The sequence below is a fragment of the Triticum aestivum genome, chromosome 2A (assembly GCF_018294505.1).
Source record: "Triticum aestivum cultivar Chinese Spring chromosome 2A, IWGSC CS RefSeq v2.1, whole genome shotgun sequence".
Lineage (NCBI taxonomy): Eukaryota > Viridiplantae > Streptophyta > Magnoliopsida > Poales > Poaceae > Triticum > Triticum aestivum.
In genome coordinates, this window is record NC_057797.1 from 539,109,546 (window position 1) to 539,123,202 (window position 13,657).

A 13,657-nucleotide genomic window follows, 5' to 3' on the forward strand; every position below is an offset into this window, starting at 1 on the left:
ATCTTGACCTCAACACAAGTGTAGGTGGTTCTCTCTCAGAAAATGTGTATTGGAAGTGTAGGTATGTTCTGATGGCTCTCTCCATGAATGAAGAGTGGGTGGAGGGGTATATATAGCCTCCGCACAAAATCTAATCGTTACACACAATTTGCCAAACTTGATGGGACCGAATGGTTAATTTCGGTCGGACCGATTCAGTAAACCTAGTGTCTGTTAGGATTTTTGGTGGGACTGAGATGCAACTCGGTAGGACCGATATGGTTAGGGTTAGGGCATAACGTAATCTCGGTGTGACCAATTATACAAACTCGGTGGGACCGATTTTGGTAATAAGCTAACCAGAGAGTTGGTCAGGCAAACTCGGTGAGACCGATTACACAAACTCGGTGGGACCGATTTTGGTAATAAGCTAACCAGAGGGTTTGCATTGTAATCTCGGTAGTACCGATTGCTCAAACTCTGTGAGACCGATTTTGGTAATGGACATACATAGAGAGATTACAATCCCATCTCGATGAGACCGAGATCCCTATCGGTGAAACCGATTTGCTAGGGTTTGTGGCGGTGGCTATGATATCTGAAACTCGGTGGCGCCGGATAGATAGAATCGGTGGGGCCGAGTTTGACTTTTGGTTTAGGTCATATGTGGATGTGGGAAGGTAGTTGAGGGTTTTGGAGCATATCACTAAGCACTTTGAGCAAGCAAGCCATTAAGCAACACCTCATCCCCTCTTGATAGTATTGGCTTTTCCTATAGACTCAATGTGATCTTGGATCACTAAAATAGAAAATGTAGAGTCTTGATCTTGAAGTTTGAGCCAATCCTTTGTCCTTAGCATCTTGAAGGGGTTCCACATCCTCTAGTCCATGCCACTCCATTGTTGAACTTATCTGAAACATACTAGGTAAAAGTGTTAGTCCAACAAGAGATATGTTGACATTAATTACCAAAACCAAACACCACCTATGTTGTCTCAACATAGCCGGTCCCAAGCCCGGGTAAAGGAGGAGGGTTGTGATAGGCTTGGCGAGCCAACGTAAAAACTCAGCCACTCTTATGGAGATGAAACCCAAAAGATTTTCATTGGGGCGTAACCCTCTCAGCGACGCGCCACATCGGAACCCGGGTGTGGTGGAAAATGGGCAAGGGTCGGGCCGTAACCTCCCAAGTGGTGCGCTGTATCTTGATCCGGATACGGTGGCAAGTGAGCGAGGATCGGGTCGTCGCATCCTTAGTGGCGCGCTACATCGGTGCCCGGATGTAGTGGAAAATGAGCAAGGGTCTTCGCATTTGACTCGACGAGTGCGAAGGGTAAGGAAGCTAGCCGAGCCTAGGAGGATTCGCTTAGGTAGCTGGAACGTAGGGTCTCTGAGAGGGAAGCTTCGGGAGCTAGTTGATGCAGCAGTGAGGAGAGGTGTTGATATCCTTTGCGTTCAAGAAACCAAATGGAGAGGACAGAAGGCGAAGGAGGTGGAGGATACCGGCTTCAAGCTGTGGTACACGGGGACGGTTGCAAACAGAAATGGAGTAGGCATCTTGATCAACAAGAGCCTCAAGTATGGAGTGGTAGACATCAGGAGACGTGGGGACCGGATTATCCTGGTCAAGCTGGTAGCTGAGGACTTGGTTCTCAATGTTATCAGCGCATATGCCCCGCAAGTAGGCCACAATGAGAACACCAAGAGGGAGTTCTGGGAAGGCTTGGAAGACATGGTTAGGAGTGTACCGATTGGTGAGAAGCTCTTCATAGGAGGAGACCTCAATGGCCACGTGGGTACATCTAACACAGGTTTTGAAGGGGCGCATGGGGGCTTTGGCTATGGCATCAGGAATCAAGAAGGAGAAGATGTCTTAAGCTTTGCTCTAGCCTACAACATGATTGTAGCTAACACCCTCTTTAGAAAGAGAGAATCACATCTGGTGACTTTTAGTAGTGGCCAACACTCTAGCCAGATTGATTTCATCCTCTCGAGAAGAGAAGATAGGCGTGCGTGCCTAGACTGTAAGGTGATACCTGGGGAGAGTGTTGTACCCCAGCATAAGCTGGTGGTTGCTGACTTCCGCTTTCGGATTCGTGTCCAGCGGGATAAGCGTGCCAAGGTCGCTAGAATGAAGTGGTGGAAGCTCAAGGGGGAGGTAGCTCAGGTGTTCAAGGAAAGGGTATTTAAGGAGGGCCCTTGGGAGGAAGGAGGGGATGCGGACAATGTGTGGATGAAGATGGTGACTTGCATTTGTAAGGTGGCCTCGGAGGAGTTTGGAGTGTCTAGGGGAAGGAGAAGCGAAGATAAGGATACCTGGTGGTGGAATGATGATGTCCAGAAGGCGCTTAAAGAGAAGAAAGATTGCTTCAGACGCCTATACCTGGATAGGAGTGCAGACAACATAGAGAAGTACAAGATGGCGAAGAAGGCCGCAAAGCGAGCTGTTGGTGAAGCAAGGGGTCGGGCATATGAGGACCTCTACCAACGGTTAGGCACGAAGGAAGGTGAAAGGGACATCTATAAGATGGCTAAGATCCGGGAGAGGAAGACGAGGGATATTGGCCAAGTCAAATGCATCAAGGATGGAGCAGGCCAACTCTTGGTGAAGGACGAAGAGATTAAGCATAGATGGCGGGAGTACTTCGACAAGCTGTTCAATGGGGAGAATGAGAGTTCTACCATTGAACTGAATGACTCCTTTGATGAGACCAGCATGCGTTTTGTGCGGCGCATCCAGGAGTCTGAGGTGAAGGAGGCTTTAAAAAGGATGAAAGGAGGCAAGGCGATGGGCCCTGATTGTATCCCCATTGAGGTGTGGAAAGGTCTCGGGGACATAGCGATAGTATGGCTAACCAAGCTTTTCAACCTCATTTTTCGGGCAAACAAGATGCCAGAAGAATGGAGACGGAGTATATTAATACCAATCTTCAAGAACAAGGGGGATGTTCAGAGTTGTACTAATTACTGTGGAATTAAGCTGATGAGCCATACAATGAAGCTATGGGAGAGAGTCATTGAGCACCGCTTAAGAAGAATGACAAGCGTGACCAAAAATCAGTTTGGTTTCATGCCTGGGAGGTCGACCATGGAAGCCATTTTCTTGGTACGACAACTTATGGAGAGATATAGGGAGCATAAGAAGGACTTGCATATGGTGTTCATTGACTTGGAGAAGGCCTATGATAAGATACCGCGGAATGTCATGTGGTGGGCCTTGGAGAAACACAAAGTCCCAGCAAAGTACATTACCCTCATCAAGGACATGTACAATAATGTTGTGACAAGTGTTCGAACAAGTGATGTCGACACCGATGACTTCCCGATTAAGATAGGACTGCATCAGGGGTCAGCTTTGAGCCCTTATCTTTTTGCATTGGTGATGGATGAGGTCACAAGGGGTATACAAGGAGATATCCCATGGTGTATGCTCTTTGCGGATGATGTGGTGCTAGTTGATGATAGTCGGACGGGGGTAAATAGGAAGTTAGAGTTATGGAGACAAACCTTGGAATCGAAAGGGTTTAGGCTTAGTAGAACTAAAACCGAGTACATGATGTGCGGTTTCAGTACTACTAGCTGTGAGGAGGAGGAGGTTAGCCTTGATGGCCAGGTGGTACCTCGGAAGGACACCTTTCGGTATTTGGGGTCAATGTTGCAGGAGGATGGGGGTATTGATGAAGATGTGAACCATCGAATCAAAGCCGGATGGATGAAGTGGCGCCAAGCTTCTGGCATTCTCTGTGACAAGAGAGTGCCACAAAAGCTAAAAGGCAAGTTCTACAGGATGGCGGTTCGACCTGCAATGTTGTATGGCGCGGAGTGTTGGCCGACTAAAAGGCGACACGTTCAACAGTTAGGTGTGGCGGAGATGCGTATGTTGTGATGGATGTGTGGCCACACGAGGAAGGATCAAGTCCGGAATGATGATATACGAGATAGAGTTGGGGTAGCACCAATTGAGGAGAAGCTTGTCCAACATCGTTTGAGATGGTTTGGGCATATTCAGCGCAGGCCTCCAGAAGCTCCAGTGCATAGCGGACGGCTAAAGCGTGCAGAGAATGTCAAGAGAGGGCGGGGTCGACCGATTTTGACATGGGAGGAGTCCGTTAAGAGAGACCTGAAGGATTGGAGTATCGACAAAGAGCTAGCTATGGACAGGGGTGCGTGGAAGCTTGCTATCCATGTGCCAGAGCCATGAGTTGGTTGCGAGATCTTATGGGTTTCACCTCTAGCCTACCCCAACTTGTTTGGGACTAAAGGCTTTGTTGTTGTTATTGTTGTTTGTAATTACCAAAACCACCCAGGGAGCACTTGTGCTTTAAATCTCCCCCTTTTGGTAATTGATGACAACATACATCAAAGCTTTAGATAAAGATATAGAGAATAGCAAGTAAAGCTTTGGAAAGACATGTAACATGCATAGGCTCTCCCTACATGTATGCAATCATGTGAATATTGAATATAGGAGCATGTGAATGCGTAAACATGACAGAGTAAGCAATGTGTTACATGTATCTTGGCTATATGCATCGGAGCAAATGATGTGAATGTGAAAAATGTACCTTCATGCTCATGAGTCCTTCTTGTAAACAGTATGTACATCAGCAAGAACTTCTCATTCACATGATTGTGATGCATATACTTACCTTGTGGTCTTGAGTTGGCTTAGGATGGGATGAACCTACGCAAACAATGTTAAATAACACAGATACACCTACTGACCAGAGCAAGCAAGAGAAACCACAAGAGAACCAAGACTGGGATGACATGTAGAGTGAGTGCTAAGTACCACATTGGATATAGACATGTCCCCAAAGGTAAAGATATGCAATAAAATTAGAGATTTCCTTCCCTTAGATGTCTTGCTCCCCCTGAATCTGCATGGGATATTGGGAGAAGATAGGGAACAGAAAATCAGAGCAACAAAAAAGGAAACAACAGAGCTTGAGCTAAAGCAAGCAACCAAACATGTCTTTCCCCTCTTAAAGACATGTGACATCTCTCCTCTTGAACACCAAGCATCTGGGGTCTTTGATGATATTACTTTCTCCTAGTTGAGAAACTCTCTCCCCCTGAGTATTCTCTCTTTCTCCCCCTATAGGAAGGATTAAGCTTTGATGTGATCTCTCTCTCCCCCTTTGACATCAATTTCCAAGAAGGGCTCTTCTGGACATGTGATACAAATGGGTTGGTCCTCGAGTCACAGAGCAAAGCAGCATGTCTAATATGATGCTGGTAGAGGACAAGAATCATTGAGTGGAGCTGGAGCAAACAGAAATCAGGAATAAGTGGCAAGTTGGTTTTCCTGTGGTGGAATCGGTGACTCCGAGTTGTGTGCTTCGGTTGCACCGAAAGATTTCGGTTGGGCCGAAGAGAACAAACCGGTGTGACCGAGTTCATTAGAGTGAAACCACTTGTCACCTCAGCTCACTAGACAAGTAAGATCTCACAAGGATATGCAAGGAATTTACTGAAAGATTTGCAATGAATTGGATGCAGAAAATGCAGAACAAAAAGGAAAGAAAAGAAACTAAAAGTTCTAGATGAAGTTTTGAAGGGGAAACAAATATGCAAGAGACAAAAGCACGGAGAGACACACGAGAACTTCATCTAGAGATGGTCGGCGACAAAGTCACCTATGTTAGAGTATATTGACTTAGGAGTCAAGTGAGAGCACTTGATCATAGGTCATACTCATCGTTTAAGCTCAAAATGGGGTTACCATTTTTCGTTTAAGCCTTTTGATGTATTCACATCTTGTCGAGTTGCTTTGACTCATGACTTGGAGTAAAGCTTCTCTAAGATGGAATAACATACCTTGGGTGGTGGTGTTGATCTTGCTCATGTAGTTGAACTTGTGCGGGTTGCTCAAGGTTGATGTAGTTCATCAAGGGTTGGGAGCACCACTTGGAGTTTGAGTTCATCTACCTACATGGGTTAGCTTTGCAAGGAAGAGCACTTGTGTATCCAAAATGACAATCATGAGACTCAACATAGAATTTGCCAAAGGATATGTTTGAATGGTTTCGTGCTTCCTTGTCTTCAACCACCATTGTGTAGAGACTTGGTGATGTAGAGATTGCTCAAGATGTGAGTGAGTTGCAATCTCATAGATTTAGATTCAACCAAGTACCTACACGGGTTAGATAACATGCAAGGTACAAATATATCCAAGACATATGAATAGCATCATAAGAGAAATATCGAGGATTAGTCATAGGCTCATGCCCCGCATGTATCAAATGGAGTTCCTACTCCAAGTTTGAAGCATCAATGATGTTCAATTCACCTCTCAACCTGCAAAACACTTTCTCATCAAGTGGTTTAGTGAATATATCCGCCAATTGCTTATCGGTGCGAACATGCTTAAGGTTAATGTCCCCTTTTGCAACATGATCTCGAATGAAATGATGACGAACTTCAATATGCTTAGTTCGAGAATGTTGCACGGGATTGTGAGCAATCTTAATAGCACTTTCATTGTCACATAGCAATGGAACATGTTTCACATATATCCCATAATCTTTAAGAGTTTGGGTCATCCAAAGTAATTGAGCACAACATGAACCAGCGGCAATGTATTCCGCTTCGGCGGTGGATAAGGATACCGAGTTTTGTTTCTTGGAAGACCAAGACACAAGAGATCTACCAAGGAATTGACAAGTACCCGAAGTGGATTTTCTATCAACCTTGTCTCCGGCATAGTCCGAATCGGAGTAGCCAACAAGATCAAAAGAGGACCTCTTAGGATACCAAATGCCAAAATTTGGTGTATGGATTAGGTATCTCACTATCCTTTTCACAGCCTTAAGATGACACTCTTTAGGAGCAGCTTGATATCGTGCACACATGCACACACTTAGCATAATATCGGGACGAGAGGCACATAGATATAACAATGAACCAATCATAGAGCGATAAACCTTTTGATCAACCGGTTCACCATCTTTGGTCAAATCAAGATGTCCACTAGTAGGCATGGGTGTAGTCATACCTTTGCATTCTTGCATATTGAACTTCTTGAATAAGTCCTTGGTGTACTTCGTTTGAGAGACAAAGGTACCTTCCTTAGTTTGCTTGATTTGCAAACCGAGAAAGAATTTGAGTTCACTCATCATAGACATCTCAAACTTCTCCGACATTAGCTTTCCAAACTTCTCACTAAAATGAGGGTTAGTTGAACCAAATATGATATCATCAACATAAATTTGGCACACAAATAGTTCTCCATTAACCCTTTTAGTAAAAAGAGTAGAATCAATTTTACCAATTTCAAAGCCTTTTTCAATAAGGAACTTGGTCAAGCATTTATACCATGCTCTAGGAGCTTGTTTAAGACCATAAAGGGCTTTGTGAAGTTTGTAAACATGATTAGGTTTCTTAGGATTGACGAAGCCGGGAGGTTGCTTAACATAAACTTCCTCCTCAATTTTGCCATTTAGAAAAGCACTTTTAATGTCCATTTGGTACAAGGTGATATCATGGTGATTAGCATAAGCAAGTAAGATGCGAATGGACTCAAGTCTAGCAACGGGAGCATATGTCTCACCATAGTCCATACCTTCAACTTGTGTGTAGCCTTGGGCGACGAGACGTGCTTTGTTGCGAACCACTTGTCCATCTTCATCTTGCTTGTTGCGAAACACCCATTTGGTACCAATGATGTTGTGGTTGTTGTCGGGCTTCTCGACCAATGTCCACACTTGATTTCTCTCAAAGTTGTGTAGCTCTTCATGCATAGCGTTTATCCAGTCCGGATCCTCCAATGCTTCTTCAACCTTCATAGGTTCAATGCTAGAGATGAATGAGTAATGTTCACAAAAGTTAGCTAAACGAGTTTTAGAGCGAGTGATTCTCCCGGTTTGGATATCATTGTAGATTTGCTCGACGGGATGATCCTTAGCAATTCTTGCTCGAACTCATGAAAGCTTTTGCTTGGGTCGGGGTGGAACATCCTCTTCATCTTGTGCTTCTTCTTGGCCTTCTTCATTGTTGACGTTGTCGTTCTCTTGTCGTGGTGGAGAAGGAGGTTGTTGATGTTCATCTTGGTGCGCTTCCTCGTTTTCTTCATCTTGGCGTGTCCCACTTGTGGATGCTTCCGTATCAACTCTTGGTTCACCTTGTCGTGAGGTAGAAGCTTCCACTTGGACGGACGAGGTACTCTCCTTCACTTCCGTTGGACGAATCTTGCCAATGGACAAGTCTTGAATTGCTTCCGAAGGGTCTTTGTCTCCTACATCAATTGGCAATTGCTCTACTTGCGAGCCGTTAGATTCATCAAACTTCACATCTACCGTCTCTTCAACCTTTCGGGTGAAATTGTTGTAGACACGGTAAGTGTGAGAGTTTGAGCCATAACCAAGTAGGAAACCTTCATGAGATTTAGGAGCAAATTTAGAACGATGATGCTTATCAAGAATGTAGCACTTTGAGCCGAATACTCGAAAGTATCCAACTTGGGGTTTGTTACCGGTGAGGAGCTCGTATGCCGTCTTGCCGAGTAGCTTGTGAAGATACAAGCGATTTGTTGCATGACAAGCTGTCTCAACCGCTTCCGCCCAAAAGTGCTTTGGCGTTTTGTACTCATCAAGCATCGTTCTTGCCATCTCGATAAGAGTCCGGTTCTTCCTTTCAACAACTCCATTTTGTTGAGGTGTGTACGTAGCCGAGAACTCGTGTGAAATCCCTTCTTCGTCAAGAAAGGTGTCCACATTTGCGTTCTTGAACTCCGTTCTGTTGTCGCTCCGAACCTTCTTGATCTTCACGTCAAACTGATTTTGGGCCTTCCTAGCGAAGTTTTTGAAGATCTTTTGGACCTGCGATTTGTCATCAAGAAAGAACACCCACGTAAATCTTGAAAAATCATCAACTATGACTAGACCAAATGAGTTACCACCGAGACTCTTGTAGGCATTTGGACCAAAGAGATCCATGTGAAGTAGCTCGAGTGGTCTTCTTGTGGTCATGATGTTCTTCGCGCGGTGACTTCCTCCAACTTGTTTCCCTGCTTGACAAGCACTACAAAGTCTATCCTTGTCAAATATGACATCTTTTATTCCAAGGATATGATCACCTTTAATAAGCTTATCAAGATTTCGCATACCAACATGACCTAGTCTTCTATGCCACAACCAGCCTTTAGAAGATTTGGTAATTAAGCAAGTTCTAGGTTGAGCCTTTTTAGTGAAATCAACAATGTAAAGATCTCCTCTACGTATACCGGTAAAGACCATTTTATGATTGTCTCTATGAAACACTTGGCAATCTACTTCAGTGAATAAGACATTGAAACCGAAATCCGCAAGTCTAGAAACTGAAAGTAAATTGTATCCAAGGGATTCAACGAGCATGACATTTTGTATGGAGCTATCATGTGAGATGGCCACCTTACCAAGGCCAACCACCTTACCCTTTGAATTATCACCAAAAGTGACATATTTTCGAGGGCCGTCGTTTTCAGCAAGCTCACGGAACATATCTTTATCTCCGGTCATATGATCAGTACATCCACTATCAAGGACCCATTCCTTTCCTCCAGCCATGTAGCCGCGAAGATTTGCCATAAGACCAAAATGCCTCATTGCATCATCAAGATCATAGTCACTATCATCATCTTCATCATAGTATCCATGTTCAACATCATCTTGTGATTGATCAATTCCTAGAGAGGGTAATTCATTAGATAAATGATCATCACAATGGTTACCTTTATGAATTCTAATAGCTTCGGATATGATATCGCTAATGATTCCAACATTTCCTTTAGCACGCATGAGATTGGTAAGCTCAAATAGACAATCACCAAAGCTAGGATCACTAGAGTTCATCTTACTCAAGGCAATAGACTTATGGAGAATTTCGTCTAAATTTTTCAAGGAATAATCTAGAAATCGTTCCTCAAGAAATCTCCATATGGTGTAGGCACACTTGAGAGTAGGCAAACATCTAATCAAGTTTCTAGGCAAGCCTCTAATGATGAGCTCAACAGTTCTAAGATTGTGAATCATGTCAATATCTTCATCTAGGGTAGGGTGCAAAGGATCAACATGAGGTGCACAAGGGCTAGTAATGTACTTGTTCAAATGATATTCATTGAAAATCTCAAGCATTTCATTTTTCCACTCATGAAAATACTCTCCATCAAGAATAGGCACTCTATGTCTAAGACTCCCCAAAGTAGACACATCCATCTTCCTCCAATGGTGTTTAAACCAAGGCAATGGAGACCAAAGCTCTGATACCAATTGAAAGGATCGAGAAGAGGTGTCTAGAGGGGGGGTGATTAGACACTAAGTGCCAAAAGTTGCAGTTTTTAATATTCTTAAGTTTAAGTGGAGTTTAAGCACAAGTTTAACAAACACAATACATATCAAGCAAGCATGCAATGAGTATATGAGCAGCGGAAAGTAAAGCATGCAACTTGCAAGAATGTAAAGAGAAGGGTTTGGAGTATTCAAACGCAATTGGAGACACGGATGTTTTTGTCGTGGTTCCGATAGGTGGTGCTATCGTACATCCACGTTGATGGAGACTTCAACCCACGGAGGGTAACGGTTGCGCGAGTCCACGGAGGGCTCCACCCACGAAGGGTCCACGAAGAAGCAACCTTGTCTATTCCATCACGGCCGTCGCCCACGAAGGACTTGCCTCACTAGCGGTAGATCTTCACGAAGTAGGCGATCTCCTTGCCCTTACAAACTCCTTGGTTCAACTCCACAATCTTGTTGGAGGCTCCCAAGTGACACCTAGCCAATCTAGGAGACACCACTCTCCAAGAAGTAACAAATGGTGTGTTGATGATGAACCCCTTGCTCTTGTGCTTCAAATGATAGTCTCCCCAACACTCAACTCTCTCTCACAGGATTTGGATTTGGTGGAAAGAAGATTTGAGTGGAAAGCAACTTGGGAAAGGCTAGAGATCAAGATTCATATGGTTGGAATGGAATATCTTGACCTCAACACAAGTGTAGGTGGTTCTCTCTTAGAAAATGTGTATTGGAAGTGTAGGTATGTTCTGATGGCTCTCTCCATGAATGAAGAGTGGGTGGAGGGGTATATATAGCCTCCACACAAAATCTAACTGTCACACACAATTTGCCAAACTCGGTGGGACCGAATGGTTAATCTCGGTCGGACCGATTCAGTAAACCTAGTGACCGTTATGATTTTCGGTGGGACTGAGATGCAACTCGGTAGGACCGATATGGTTAGGGTTAGGGCATAACGTAATCTCGGTGTGACTGATTACACAAACTTGGTGGGACCGATTTTGGTAATAAGCTAACCAGAGAGTTGGTCAGGCAAACTCAGTGAGACCGATTACACAAACTCGGTGGGACCAATTTTGGTAATAAGCTAACCAGAGGGTTTGCATTGTAATCTCAGTAGTACCAATTGCTCAAACTCGGTGAGACCGATTTTGGTAATGGACATACACAGAGAGATTACAATCCCGTCTCGGTGAGACCGAGATCCCTATGGGTGAAACCGATTTGCTAGGGTTTGTGGCAGTGGCTATGACATCTGAAACTCGGTGGCGCCGGATAGATAGAATCGGTGGGGCCGAGTTTGACTTTTGGTTTAGGTCATATGTGGATGTGGGAGGGTAGTTGAGGGTTTTGGAGCATATCACTAAGCACTTTGAGCAAGCAAGCCATTAAGCAACACCTCATCCCCTCTTGATAGTATTGGCTTTTCCTATAGACTCAATGTGATCTTGGATCACTAAAATAGAAAATGTAGAGTCTTGATCTTGAAGCTTGAGCCAATCCTTTGTCCTTAGCATCTTGAAGGGGTTCCACATCCTCTAGTCCATGCCACTCCATTGTTGAACTTATCTGAAACATACTAGGTAAAAGTGTTAGTCCAACAAGAGATATGTTGACATTAATTACCAAAACCACCCAGGAAGCACTTGTGCTTTCAATATGCGTCACTTGTCGTAACCTAGAAAGTTTGAGTGATTTTTACAACGACTATTTCTCAACTAGTGATTTTGCAATAAAAGAAAGGATGTAGTAAAAAACAAACTGACCCTGGTCCAACCCCGGCAGCCTCACATAGCCCAAATAGCACACAGGCCATGGCCACTAACCATCGATCTGGACTCCAACACGACAACGCCTCAGGAAAAATAGATCCATCTCCAGATCGATGTTCACGCCCGGCCCTGCCTTGGCTCGCTCGATGGATCATGTTGAAAATATGAGCAATTTATCAAATGATTTTATTAATAGAAATACTAGATAAAGCATGACTAATATAGTAGAGATAAAACAAGTCATGCGTTCTGACAGAGAGAAGGTAAATAGCTTCTGCATATATGAACCGTAGCCTATCATATCTATAGCAGACAGTAGAACTAGTTGCATATATGAGGTAGAACCTAACATATTTAGGGCAAGTACTAGTACGAGAAACTGTGGCAGGATATCTAACAGAAAGAAGAACACATACGGGACAGCAGCAGCAGTAGCACTGGACTTGGGATCGGTGTCCTCGCCAGCCATGTCATCGAGGAGGTTGTCGACATCGGGGAAGAAGTCGTCGTCGAGGAAGTAGTCGTCGGAGTCTGGGGCGTCCGTGACGAAGGAGTCAGTCAGTAGTCGCGCAGAGCGCTACCCAAAAACCTTATCAACCTTCTCCCGTAGAGGACTCAAAGAGGTGCGGTTTCGGAGGCCTACTGTCCCGACCTGCGGTGCACGCCGCAAGCCGGGATGAGGAAGACAGCAACAGCTCAGAGATTGGAACCGGTGGCGAGAGGAAGGAGAAGTTCTGGTGCGTCTATCTAAGAGGATCGACCTCCCTTTTATAGTCGCAAGAGAAGGAGGCGAGAGGCTGCGCCGGGAGCTGAAGGGAACGGGTGAGATGAAACGAACAGACAACAGCCGAAGGGTGCAACGTTCGTATTCAATATCCACTACAGCAAAAACTTTCCAGCTCCCGAGTGACCTTTCATATACTCGTAGTGCGTGGCAAAATTTTAGACATCGGCTCGGCTCATTCCCGCAACCCGCGGCGTGTCGTGACGAGGCGTGGCGTGGAGAGGCGAGCGTCGGAGAAGGAGCGCGCGTGGATATCCCTCTTATTCTCATGCTCATACAAGTGGGGAAAGAACCTTCCTTATAAGGAGGTCCAACTCCCACTAAACTAGCAATGTGGGACTAAACTTTAGTAGTATCCCTTGCTTTGCACAAATGGGCTAAGTGGGCCCCTAGGATTTATTAGGAATTTCTGAAATAGTAATTGGGCTGCCCCCAATATAGACTAAATTCCAGCAACCCCCCACCAGATCCCAGAGGCACACAGAGATTTGCCTTTGGTTCCAAAACACTGTTTTATATACCGGTACTGCAGTGGAGACTGTTAAGTTGAACTTCCACCTAGAACTCTATGCTACACTAGTAAGCAACTTGAACAGTGGACTGGGCCTTGAACTGCAAGTTTTCTGTGAATCTAGCTTCACATAAAGCCTTGACCGATACGTGGCTACCGTAGGTCTTCCCCCCGGGTGGAGCTTATGCGTCATACTCCGAGACCTTTCATGAGTTTACTAGAGAGAACCCTACTCTCATAGATTGCGATGTTTAACAATCAGACTCGTATAGGTGCGTTCTTCAAAATATGTTCTGCAGGACAACATCTTTTCTTCAAAGAGCCACTTAGAACACATTAA